Genomic DNA, 13,937 nt, shown 5'->3' with positions numbered 1-13,937 from the left:
TGTGAACAATATTAGAATGCCATGCTCCAGCCTACCTTTATACTCTGAAGTGCATATTTTTACTCTATATTTCTTCAAGTCTGCATTGCAGTGTTTCTGTTTCAGGAGTTTCCATTTTATATTGACATCTCCTTTGAAGTATAATATTTCCTATTTGTTTTCACTGAATTTCAATTTGATTCCCCACAGTATTTCTAAAATAGTTTGAAATTATATCATTGGCCACTATGCTTGACATCATCTTAGAAGTGTTCTGTATCAGACCCTTAATGTAATCTTCAAGTTCAGATTCAGTGTCAAATTTTATCTTATATTTTCATCAACCACATTTTCATATTTCATGAGAATGTCACCGATAACTTTGTCCAAACCTTACACACTACAAGATGTATCCTTGGATTCATTTTATTCACAAGATCTTTTGTTGAGAAAGGAAATAGAAGATTCATTTCAATACAGTGACACCTTCCAATGGTGGTGACTCCAAATGACAGAGGTTTATGCAAAACATTTGGTGGTATGCAATGTGCCTTCTGAGACACTGACAGCTGGTTTTTTAATTGAGAAAACATCCTAAAGTTGCTCTTAATTTTTTTCTGCAATTTTTTAAATTCTGTTTTTCACACAAACATATGCTGTTTTTCTAAACTAAGAGGTTGTGTCTTTTTTCAACTAAAAAAATTTGGAAAGGGGGAAGTGAATACCTATACCACAAAGAAATCCAAATGTTCAGAATACTGCAAGCTTATAATGAAAAACAGAGGAAACAGCAACTGTTGATGTGTTGTCCTTGGTCTACCTAATTCTCATCTGTTCAATTCTTGGGAATATATCCTCTTCTGACCAAAAGCTGCAAAAATATTTTCATGTGTTAAATAAATATAGTAGTATTTTCTTTCTTGTGACAGATGTGTTTCATGAAACTGTGATTCATAGTGCATAGATACATTATGGATAAGGCACCTTTCATGTCTTTGTTAGATTTTTCTAAGTACTGTGTAGTGCTCATCATCTTTTCTTTAACTCAAATGTTATCCAAAGAATTACTTTATGCAATGGAAGTATCTTAGTGAACAATCTATTTGGTATTACATTAATTCTTTTTTCCTTTTCCATGTCATTTGAACTACAGAGTGACTGTAGATGAAAATGTGACAATCTAACTAATAGTTTAATGTCCTTGGCTTGAGGCTTCACACACACAGATGCAAATTAGAATTATTATACAAATAACAGGTAAAACAAATTCTTGGTCTTGGTGTAATTTTGGATTAAGTTCATTAAGTTAGTCAACTGTAAACCAAATTATTTAAAGATTTTAATACAATTTTCCCCGTGTTATAAGGATAAAATTTGTTATAGCCAGAATGAAGGAAAAAAAAATCTAATCCTAATAACTTTTTTCCTTGGTCTTTGGTGAAACAAATTTCTGCAGCTTTTTTTTTTTTTTTTAATCTTCTTATTATTCTTGGACTAATGTGTTCTGAGAAATGGATAGTAAAGGTGTAACCTATGGGATCACACGTTTTGTTTGGAACAGGGATTGAATCTTCACACTATAACATTGTCATATAAGATTAAAAAAATAGTCTCTGGAGACAGGTGTGGGAAGTGCCATTAATGAGCAGCATTAAATTAATTTAATACAATCCAATGGCTGATGTAAGCAATTTTAAAAAGGACTTTCAGTACTGTTTCAAGAATGATAGAAGACAAGAGCTCTGCTGTCAGCACGCTGAGAGTGGTTAAAAACTCCTGGAGTAGTAATAAGTGACCCTTGCATGTGGGCAGAATTAGGAGTAGATAAAAATGGCTCTCATTGTCTTAGATTTCTCTGTGTGTATAGCAATGTGTGCAGTGTTTATATTTCTGCATGGTGAAAATGATACTAAGGCATCTGAAATCACATTCAGTATTTTGTTACTTACAACCAGGTTAAACATTTAAAACAAAAAAGTTGTCTGGCAGTAGGTAGTATGCCTATGCTTTCCAAATTTTTGTAAACCATGAGAAACTTTTCTCTGTTGAGCACAAACATTATCCCTAAGCTCTCCAGCACTATAATATTTCATGCACAGTAAAGACTTATAGAAACAAATTTCTTCCTCTGTAGAAATATGCTAATACTCATTTTATCACTTAAAATAGTCAAACAATATAAATGTGAAAATTATAAACACATAAATCAAAAGGCTTAATAGAATATTTGTTTTAAACTTTAATGATTTGCCACAGAAAAGAACATCAGACCTATTTATATATTTTTAAACTTTATGGCAACTAATTTAATTGGAATATTTTTCTGTATATTGTAAGACATATTTCATAGTGTTATTTCCAAGCAGCTTTAAATATACTGAACAAGCTGCCTCAGAGATTATACACACACACATATATATATTGAATATTGCAATTCCAGTATTGTTCCAAGTCCCCTCTATTTTCTTTAAAGACTCAAGATATCAGCAGTGAACTTTATTAGCTATCAGCTACTATTAGAAACCTAAAAATTTAGGGTTTTTTTCCACATGAGACCATCCTATTTAAATAGATTTCTAAATACAAGGAGTAAAAAAGCAACTAAAATAGCAGTGTTAAGAGCAACATGTAATGTGGCAAACTATTGTATGAGTCTAAATCTATTTCCTTTTAAAAATTAGCGTATAAGCTAAGGAAAATCATTAGAATAAGACCATAGTAAACAGAAACATGCATGAGACTAACTGAAAATTAGCAAGAATAAAAGCAAACTAAAGGAACTTCTCATCAGAAACAGAAGTTTTTCTGAACCAGGGCAAGTTTTTACTTCTGGGACCAGCACATTTTACATATGACCAAGTCATACAGAGCCGGGTCAAGAAGGTAAAGATATTAAGATAAATTTTCATGAGTTTTCAGTAGAAGAAAAATATATGTCTGAAATTTTTCCTCTCCAGTCCTATCTATCACAGTAGGAGATTAAATCTATTTTGAAACCCCCCTCCTCTGTCCTAAGATCTGTGGAGAAAAGCTACCTTGCAGACTGTGCAACCCTACACAGGTCGAAAAGCAATGTATGCTAGTGCCAATGAAGTCTTAAGCAGTTTCTGCAGCAGATGGTTTCCCCTACCTAAGTTAACCTCATCAAAAATATCTAAGGGAGCTCTTATGTTGCTGCACTCCGACTTAGGTCTGTAGCAACAACAACAACAACAACAACAACAACAACAACAACAATACAAAATCACAACCCCCCCCCAAAAAAAACCCACCAAAACAAAAATCCACAACAAAAAAACCACAAAAAACCCCAAAACCCCCCAAAAAACAACAACAACCAAAAAAACCCATAAAAAACCACCGAAACCAACCAATCAAAGACCTAACTAACCAAGCAACCAAAACCAAAATACTTGCACTGACAAACGAAAAACCACCAGCCAAACAAAAAGCCACAGTCAAAACAAAAACCAACCAACTAAAAACCGCAAACGACTAACTTACATTTGGATATTCCTGCTTTCTTCAATGAGGTGACTCATTTAAGAAGGCAGGAATATCCAAATGTGACAGTCTCACTTCTTTTCTCTCCCTGTCATCTGCAGTCTCAGATTTTTGTATCTTTGCTGAGAACTGTATATGTACAGGAGAAGCAGGACCCTCTTATCTGATTATAGACAAACAAATCAGGCTGCAATTGCTGACTGCTTACAAGCACAGGGTAAGAATTCGATTACTGGGCAGTGAACACCACCTGAGTATTTATTTCTCACCTCTGAGGAGTAAGAGCTTGAAAGCTGCTAAATGGACATTTTATCCTAAACAGTAAATCTCTTGAACCTATGACTATAAATTTCACTTTGGTCATTTGGTGATAGGACGACTGGAAGAAGCAGTCTATACACAAATCATTCACTTCTGTTGTTTTCATGGCAGCAAATACTTCCATGGCTTGGGAGTATTTATAAAAAGGGAATGCTGAACTGAAAGACTAAGTTGACATTTAGCCAGATTATACAGCATCAGTTGTTTAGGCTCTTGGAGGAAAATATATTTAGCAGTAGTGTGTAAAGGAAACCTTGATATTATTAGCAGATACACACAAGAGCAAGACAAAACTATTATCTAAAAGGATAATGCATAGAAATGCATAGAAATGTTGAAACATATACATAGTAAAATAGATCAAATGTGTCTAAATTTTATCTCTGGACATACGTACATTTTCAAAAACATGACTATAGTAGAAGAGAAAAATTTGGCATTCTTATGTGGTTTTAGGAAGGTAATATCACTTATAAACTGATAAATAATGAATTAGCTTGTATAGAGACCAAAAGATCCCATTTATTATGTGAAAATTTCAGGGGATGTTGATTCTTACATTAAATCTACATGTTCATATAGACTTTTAGGTAATCAGTGCTCAGGGAAAGTTGACATCACAATCTGACAGAATAAAATTTAATTAGACTTCAAATACACAGGAAAATTCCTTTTTATACATATTTCTGCTTGAGAAGTTGTGGTGCATCATCTTGCATTTTTTGACAAATTTAACAATTACAGTTCAAACCTACTTTGAACTGAACAAAAGCACTAATCAATGGAATTCAAAGTTAACCTTAAATTTAATTTTACTTTCATTCCTTTCATAAAAAAAAGGAAATAATGTGATTCTTTAAATTATTGTTTCCTTTTAATTGCTAAATATTTTAATTAAGGTTCATTGGTGATGGATTTGAAGGGAAACAAGTTGGGTATTAGCTTATATTCTGCTTTCTAATGACACTAAAACAAGTATTATATAAGAGGATTTGACAATATGCCCACTACTCGGTCTGGGAGACTTCCCAATCTTTCAAGAGTTGAGTTTCATGATGATGGCATGCGATTTTGTTTTTATCTTTGGAAATTTAATTTGCATGAGCTAAAAGAATGGTTCACTCTAAGTTCCAAAATTAACATTATATCAGTTTACAACCTGCAGCTTTTTTTTAGAATTCTTCTTGCAACTACTTTATTAAAAAAAGCCTTGCAATTTTTGGTTGCTGTAAACTGTCTTAATTGGATTCCTGCTCATGTCCTTTTCTCCATCTCTACTGCCTATTGCACAGATTTATATATGCTCTTCCAATCACTGTAGTATCCAGCTGGAGAAGGTTTTATTGCACAAAATACTTCTCTGATGGTTTGTGTTGGTATGTGCTCCAGAGTATGAACAACTGATAAGGATGCATTCCAAAACAATTAATTTAGTCCCATCCAAGTAGAAAATTAGTTATTTTAATATATAAAGAGCATTACTTGTAACTTATGTGTTTACTTTCTCATATGTTCTCAATAATGGAATTATACATACATTGTAGCACTGCCTATATAGTCTTCTCATTATGCAGATTTTTCTTGAGCTAGTTTTATTCCTTATATTTTTGTGAAAATAAAATGCATCTCACTTTATAAGAAGCTTAAGAATTTTTCTAACAAGACTGTGTGACTCTTAAATAAAATTTTTAAAAGTGCTAACTTTTTCTAAATGTTTGCAGAGTAACTGCTTTATGAAAAACCTATGGGATGATGTACAATTTGGTTTTCAAATAATTTTTTTTTGGTTTTTTTTCATCATGTGAAGACACTTTCATGTAAGAAAAGAAAGAATCATGTGAGATTCTCTCCAATAGCAGAGACTGTAATCAAAAATTTTAAAAAGTATTTCATAAGCTGTAGTGCTAAAAGTTTAGAATTGTCTCTGTCTCATTTATTCATAGCAAATACATATTTTGGATGCAGTAACAGTAACTCTTCATTCTGTAATAGAGTCCTGGCAGCCAGAGCTTTGAGGTGTATTATCATGGACCTCCCTGGAAGTAAACACCCAGAGCACATCAAATTTGTCTGCACCTTTAAAAAGTACTAATTTGATCAGAATGTAGAATGATGCTCTTTTTAAAGTTTAAAGATTGGAATAAGACCATCCAAAATAATAGGGCTGGTGAAAAAATATCCCTCCTCCTTGTGTTCTTAAAGTTTCATTTTCCATGTCCAGCAAATTTCAGTGGTGTTATTATGAAGACAAACACCACTGTGGCCTCTCCAAGTTTCTTGGGAAAACTGTTTCCCTTACTTGTACTTGAAGAGTGGCCTGCTGGTTTGTGCTGCAGTCTCCATGCTCCTGAGACAGAGTCCTTCAACCTGTCTCCCTCTAGAAACTTTCTCTAGCCTCAGTTTATTCTGTTAGAAGCACATTATTATAATTACAAGAACCAGAGACTGAATGCTTGAGAATATCAAAATTAAAATAGGCTATAACTGTACTTCATTCTACATCTATAAGTTCTTCAGAATTAGCTATTTGCCCCTCCCTCCTTTGCTTTTGAAATCAAGTAAGATATTTCTTTGATGAGGTAACATATGCCTCTTTGGTTGTTCCTATGCTGTTGCCAAGATTATTAACTCAATGATGTGCAATTTAAAAGTAGAAGTAAATACAATATATAATGTCAATGATATTTGAGTGCATGCTTCAAAAAAATGAACCCTATTATGCTGAGATTAAAATACAAAGGTATTTTCTGCAACTATCTACAAAGGTACTCTGTTACTCTTGATCATAATTAATTCTTAAGCAACATTTTCTCCTTGAGTTAATATTTATTAAGATTTCTTTATTATTTATACTATTATTATTATTATTCCATTCCATTTGCAAACATTCTTACTTCTGTGATCTTCAGCCAGAATTATTGTGGCAAAGTGATCAGGAAAACCCTTTTGTATCAGCTGTAAAACTTCTGGTGTAAAGAACCATTTTGGAAATGAATATGTTTTGAAAATTATATGCACTTTAATGGAAGAGTATTATATTTCTGTAAGTGACATAAGGAAATTTTTTTTGCATTGCTAAACTACCAGAACATATGTAATATCTTTTTGCTAACTTATAAGCAAGCTCAATAGAGTGGTAAACAGATTTTTAAAGAGACTTACACATATGCCAAGTAGTTAGTAAAAGTAATCAATATAGTTGTACAGAGAGATTTTAATTATTGTGAGCTTGAAAGAAAAGAACTCTAACCACTATTATTTAACATAGGGTCTTCCATCACACCAAAGAAACAGTTGATTGAGCTGGTAAACATTTAGTTGGTTATCCAGTAATACAGGTCTCCTGTTCTGCTGAAAAGCTTTTGGCCTAGCCAGACAGGTTCACCTCTCCTGAAACTGATACATGTCAGATTTTCAGAGGGATCACAATTTCTAAGCAGTATCTAGAGATCACGGAGGAGCTGGAATCACACATTGCTGCAGAATCACCAAGACAGAGACTGAAGGCCCCAGAAGGTGACTTGGGATCCTGGTCCTTGGGTGGGATGAGGTGGGAGCTGCAGGGGGCCAAAAGGGGGCCCCAGGCTTTGGGCAGGATGAGAGGAGCCACAGGGATTTGGCAGGCACAGTAAGGCTGGAGGTGCCCTCAGGGTTTGGGCATACAAATTGCTAAATCCCCGGTTCAGAGCAGCAGTACTTGTCACTGGTTTTACAGTAGAGAGTAAACAGAGGATTGGAGAATGCAACAGAAGCCTGAAGGCTCCTGATATTTGGCAAGTTTGGTGTTCCTCTAGTTTCTTCTTTTTTCATCATCCTTCTTATTCATGGCACTCTAACAAGCTTGTCAGAAAATTGGTTTTAAACCTTCTGCCAATTCTCCCTACAGGAGCATGATTCCTATAAAAAAACAATTGTCAATTTATTCTGATGGAGTCAGCAAAGTTATTAGTGTTTAAAATTATTTGAAGTAGGAAATTTTTACTCTTTTGGCATAATGAACTTTAATTTCTCGTTTCATTCTCCACATATGGAGCACAAGAGAAAACAAGAAGCTGGAAAATGAATGATCAGCTCACTCTAATGACTGTCATAGATTGCCCAGGCTCTCAAACATGCAAAAATATGTCCAAAAGTCCTAATAGAGTCTTATTTCTGTCATACATGCTCTGAGATCTCCATTATTAGAATATTTATTTATATATACAAACCCTACATTATTAACATATTCCTGCCATACATTTATGTCCTATAATAGAGATGTGTTATACTTTGCTTCATATATAAAAGTAAGGCAAATTAGATTATACTGAAAATCATGTATAATTTTGTGCAGTTTTTTAGACAAAAGCTGCCATTGTATATAATTAGTAATGCTCTGTAGGCGTTTTCACTAAGGAACCTGTGAAGCTCCGATTAATTTTCCGACATATCCTTGACTTTCATTCTCCATGGTTTGGAGAGTTGCACATTGTTTGCTTGCTAACACACGTCACAGAAGATGGAAAAAGCAAATACAGAAAAATGTCTCAGTATCTGATAAGATGTCCTTTTTCTGGCCATCACAAAGCCTACATTACAGAAAAACCTCCAAGCTGAAAGCCCTTGATGACTGTGAGCTTGGGAAATCTAACATACCGTTAGTGAGCTAATGGGTGAAACATCCCAATCTGCTGGAAAGGACAAATGCAGAACTTTGTGCTAGACCATTAATTCAGGAGATACTTCTAAATCCCGTTATTGCTTTCTGTTTGAATACAACACATGCAGCATTATTTATGATTTGGAAAGTGTTACATAATTAGAGACATGATTATCTTTTGTAATCTGCAGATTTTTTTTTTTAATCCTAGTGAAAGAATAATTTATTAGACATTAAAATTCATAGCCTCATACATTTCCTTACGACTGTACACTTGTGGGACATAACTACATTGGTCTGTGAGGTATATATCCCCCCAAATTCATAACCCCTTAACAGAAAAATGCCAGAATGCATTCATTGTTTGATTCAAAACAGGACATCAATTCCTTTTCCATATTGGAACTGAGATTAATTTGCCAAATTCCCATTCAGATGAATTAGATCTGCATAGGCTATAAGATATCACTTAGATTAATGTGTCTTCAGCACATTACCCATAATGATGGCCAAATTAATTCATTAAAACTTTGACCATCTTTAGAAATAATGTTCCCAAGAAACATTAATCAAGGAGATACTTCTTATCATATTCTATATAGCAGTAAAGCTAAATTACATTAAGTAACTCTACAAGAATTTCAAAACAGTATTTGGACCACTGAAGCATATTTCTCAACTCAAAGTTGAGAAATGTTGTTATTATACAATCACATTAATATTTTGTTGCAGAGAGGTGACTGCCTCTTATACAGGATATAGGTAGGACATACCAAATACATACTGGAGCAGTAAAACAGACCACAATGCTGTTTAACATTAATACTTTTTCAGTTCTGGATGGAGAAACATTTGACCCTCCAGGGAACAAACAGAAATAGAGTTCTAAAATGAACTGAAGTACAGATCAATAAACTAATTCAAACTGGCATCAGAAATCAACATATAATGTTCCTCACTTTGCAATCCTACAAGAAATATAGGATACATTAAATTAACATTTCACGATCTGACATAGGTGTGGCAGTTACTATGTTCTTATTAACAATTTTAAAGAAATCAATAGAACTTTTTTCTAAAGGAATTTAATTAGATTTTTTTTTTCATTTATTACACCTATAAAAATGTTTGAAGGAAACCAAATGGATACCTTTGCATGCAAACAAAAATACTTTAAATGATATTGCCAGTTCAAAATCCCATGCCAGATTTGCTTGTGTAATAACATAATTTGTCTTCACATTTGTCATAGTTATGCTTTAGCTAACAATTAGTTATGCCTACCTTTAAGATGTGTAACTTCCATCAAAGCCATTTAGTGTATCTTGTATTGGGGCTAAATAAATGTTGGTACTCAATATGAAAAGCTTTATTCTTTCCTGATGGTAGCTTCAAATTTACTTGCATTGTATTGTTGCCTACCAATGGGAAGTACTGATAAACAATTTCCCGTTTCAAGAGCAAATTAAATACACTAATATTTAAAACCAAGATCGGTTTGATGATTTAGGCAACCAGTGCAAAAAACCACAGGAATTATTACCATATTAGTCCTCTTCTGCTAGGCAGATGGTGTCATCACATTTGCGTGGAGAGGTAGTTTTCATTTTTGCAGTTCTGCCACAGCAGTGCTGGGAAGTTAAAAAGTGTGAGTGGTACTTTTGGCATAGATTTGAGAGCCTTCAGCAGCTTAACTGCTAGCCCTCTTTCCTCTTCCAGTTGCTCATGCCAAGGCATGCAGAGTCTGGATGCAACCAGCAGACCCAATTAGCACAAAACAGGAAATTAGTGGTCTGTTTGTTTATATCGCATTCTAGTGGCCAAAAGCAATAAGAGATGGACACAACTAGTTTGCTATTTTGTATATAAGTGAGGTTTTTAATTGTCTGCAAAGCTGATATTTATCCCATTTAAACCAAGAGGCCTACAATGTAATACTATTTTTGGATGGGAATTAAAATACTACTACTACTACTTATTATTATTATTATTATTAAGTGATGATGATGATGATGATGATGATGTTGATATTTTCATATTATTATCTGTTCTTTAAAGGAAGCAAATTTTGGAGATAATTTTTTTAAAATAAGTTTTCAAATAAAACATCATATCATCTGAAATCCACTTTCAGTTTTGGCAGAATATTAAGATCTTATAAAAACCTTTATTATGAGGTCAAAAATATTTTTTCAGGGAAATACAAATTGGACATATCAAGAAAAAAATCTTATTTTTTCTAGGAGTATTGAATTAGAAATGTCATCCAAATAAGTATTAATCCAGTACATGATACAACCTTTATAAATATTATTTATTCTTCTTTTCCAGTTTCAAATTTATCAGGGTAGTGTATTTAGTCCTTTCAACCTTAGCTTTTAAAACAAGGTGGGAACTTCAGCTCTTTTTACTCAAATCTGTCTTAATTCTTACAATGCACGTGATCAAAATTTATGACCCACTCAGCCACTTTGTTGAACTACAGATCATACCAAATAAGGTAAATGACTACTATTGTATAAAAGAAGATATTCCTTCTCTTGACTATATGCTGTTTTGGGATAAAACACCCTAATGATGGAAATAATAATAGAAATAATAATAAGTAATGTAATAATAATAAATAATAATAAAGTATAACAATAATAATAAGTAAATTCTCTGCACAACTTTGTTAGCAGCTAATCTTCATTTTGCAACAAAAGAAAAATGAGTATGATATGTGAATTTTGGAAAAACCCTTTCAGAGTTATCCACCAACCATTGATATAGTAAATACGTAGATTACAATTATTCTGGAGAATCAGATAGTTTCTCCTTTGAGTTTTGACATGAAGAGGCCTTTATTGGAAATATCTTTACCAATGTGAGTAATTTCTTTTAAAAATTATACACATAATTTAACAGAACCAGACAGGGTTTTAAAACCATTCCATAGTATTACATAGAGATATAGAATATTTAAAGTCTCAGAGCTATTTTTAAAATCCTGGAGATAATGTATAATTTTTCATTAGTTTCTACTGGTAATTTATTCATTTTAATTATGGATTAATAAATTAGTAGTTCAAATTAATTAAAAGCATAAGATTTTTTTTTCCAAAGGAGTAGGAAGTTTGAAGAATTAAAACTATTGTTATATGTGGAAGTAAATCTAAGATCTGTGATGTCATAGATTTACAGATAAAATAATCTTAATTCATGTAGAAAAACACAACATTTGATGCTAAACCTAAACCTGGATTCATATGTACATTATCGCTAAAATATTATAGCCAGAAGTGTTTTGACATATTAGAAGTTGGACCTGATTATCTCCAGTGGTCCCTTCCTTTGTCAACCTTTCTGCCATTTTGGGGTAACAGAGACACTTAAAAACATGGAATTCAAGAATCTCAAGATTTCTTTCACTAGGTTGATAAAGAGCATCCATGACAGTGAGTCACTCACCCAGGACAGTAGGTACTAATATCCTCTCTGTTATACTTCCATCTTTGTTTAACAGTCAGTAAAAAAAGTAATATTCAAAAAATAATGTTTTCTGTCGCTTACAATCAAGTGAGCTAATGAAGAGCGTTGGGAAGTGGCATGGAGAAGGAAGGGAAAGGTTTCTGAATATGTTAAGGTCTAAATTTGATTTAATGTGTCATTTTCAAGCTCTCCCTTCTGCATATCAAAAGGAATGCTGTTCTGAAAGTTACTTAATCTGGGTTTGTCACAAGGTTTATGGTCTACCCATGACAAAAAGCATAATTTCTAAATTAGGTGTTAAAAATAGTATTGCAATCTACTTGATAGTGTACCTTTTATGCAGAGAAGGAGACAAAGTCATCAAAGTGCCATCCTTTCATAGCTTATTCTGATGTGGCATCATAACTTAACCCCACTTATTATGAGACCACAATCAAGTTAAAAAAATTAAGTAGTTACCAAGTTTATCTAACAGTGGAAAAACATAAAGATTATGTTTACTGTTGTAAACATACATGAACATATGACAAGCAAATTGAAAGTTACTACCAAAGAAATCATATTTAAAAAATCATGAAAATATTCTGGAATTCTACTTATGTATTTTCCCCTTGAGTGTGCAGAAAATAAACCCCAAACATAATCAATTACCTGCTGCAGAATAAAAAGCTGTATATAATTTTTTTTTGCCATACAATTCCAGAAAAAGAAGAATCAAATGCATTCAATTATTTTTCTATTCTATATAATTAGCATCTTTACATATCATACATCAAGAAATAGATCAAGTTTCCACTATTTCCTTTCAGAACTACATAAAAATAAAATAAAATAAAATAAAATCCCTTTTTTTATTGTCATACCTAAGCTTCTCATTTTTGAATTGTAATTGCAAAAGACAAAGCTAATATCAAGCCTAGGAAATAAAACATTCAGAGTAATCTCAATTATAGTGATCACAGGAAAACTCATGCTGTCATTTTAACATATGTTAGCTAACTACACTGCAACCTGTAATACATTCACTGAGCTTTTAGTTAGTAGGCACAACATTAACCGTAATTTCAAATGCTGAAAGTTTGGGTGTCATTCATTAGTCCAAAAATTATTTTGTCTGAAAAATATTTTTTTAATTACTTATTAAAATACCTATCTAAATTATTTTAAAGTAGGCATTAAAGCTTCAATGTTTAATCAAACCTAATAGGTGGGGTTTATTTCTCTAGCTTAGTAGAACACTGAACTTGGGCTGTCCCTGTTCTGTGGTACTGAGTAATCTAAACCATTACTTTATGTCTAGGTATCTAAAGAATAAATGTAAAGAACAAAGAAAAATACAGAGAATAAGAGGACAATGTAAGAGGACAATGTCCCTCCTATTTAGTTATTGACTGTAATTTGTGAAGGCTGCCCATACCAGCTATAACCCACCCCAGAGTCACTTTACATTCTAAGGATATATTTTGTAAATGGCGATGAAATACACAGGTGTAACTTCTGTGAGAGACTAGTCAAACTGCACTTTATTTCTTCCACTGCACTTTAATAAGTGTAGTAGCCTTCAGTTCTTCCATTTAAACATAAAGTCAGAAGATATATCAGCACCTCTAATGGAGTAATTCTCAATAGAATACAGAAATCTATATTGTAACCATTGGCTCACAGTGGGGGAAATAACTGGTGGTCCCTGAAAATACATGTTGACATGACTTTGACCTTAATTATGGACGTGATTTAAAGAACTAAATGGAGCTGGAATTGAATTTCAGTCCTAGGAAGTTTCAAATGTAAGTCCATGGCTTTTCTTTAAGGCCAATTTTGCCTCGAAGTTTACACTATGGGAATATAAAAGCATTACTGCACCATCTGTGAGTGACTTTGACATAAAGTATTGTAGTGGGGTAAATTTCAAAAATCAAACCCTAGTCTGAAGCCTGACTCAAAGAACCCCTGAGATGAGTAATTGCCAATGAATTTCGGACGGAAAACAGGGACTTGGGCAGATGGCTGTTTTGCCTTTCTT

This window comes from Agelaius phoeniceus, chromosome 1, assembly GCF_051311805.1.
Source record: "Agelaius phoeniceus isolate bAgePho1 chromosome 1, bAgePho1.hap1, whole genome shotgun sequence".
Classification (NCBI taxonomy): Eukaryota; Metazoa; Chordata; class Aves; order Passeriformes; family Icteridae; genus Agelaius; species Agelaius phoeniceus.
Note: the sequence above shows the minus strand (reverse complement) of the source record.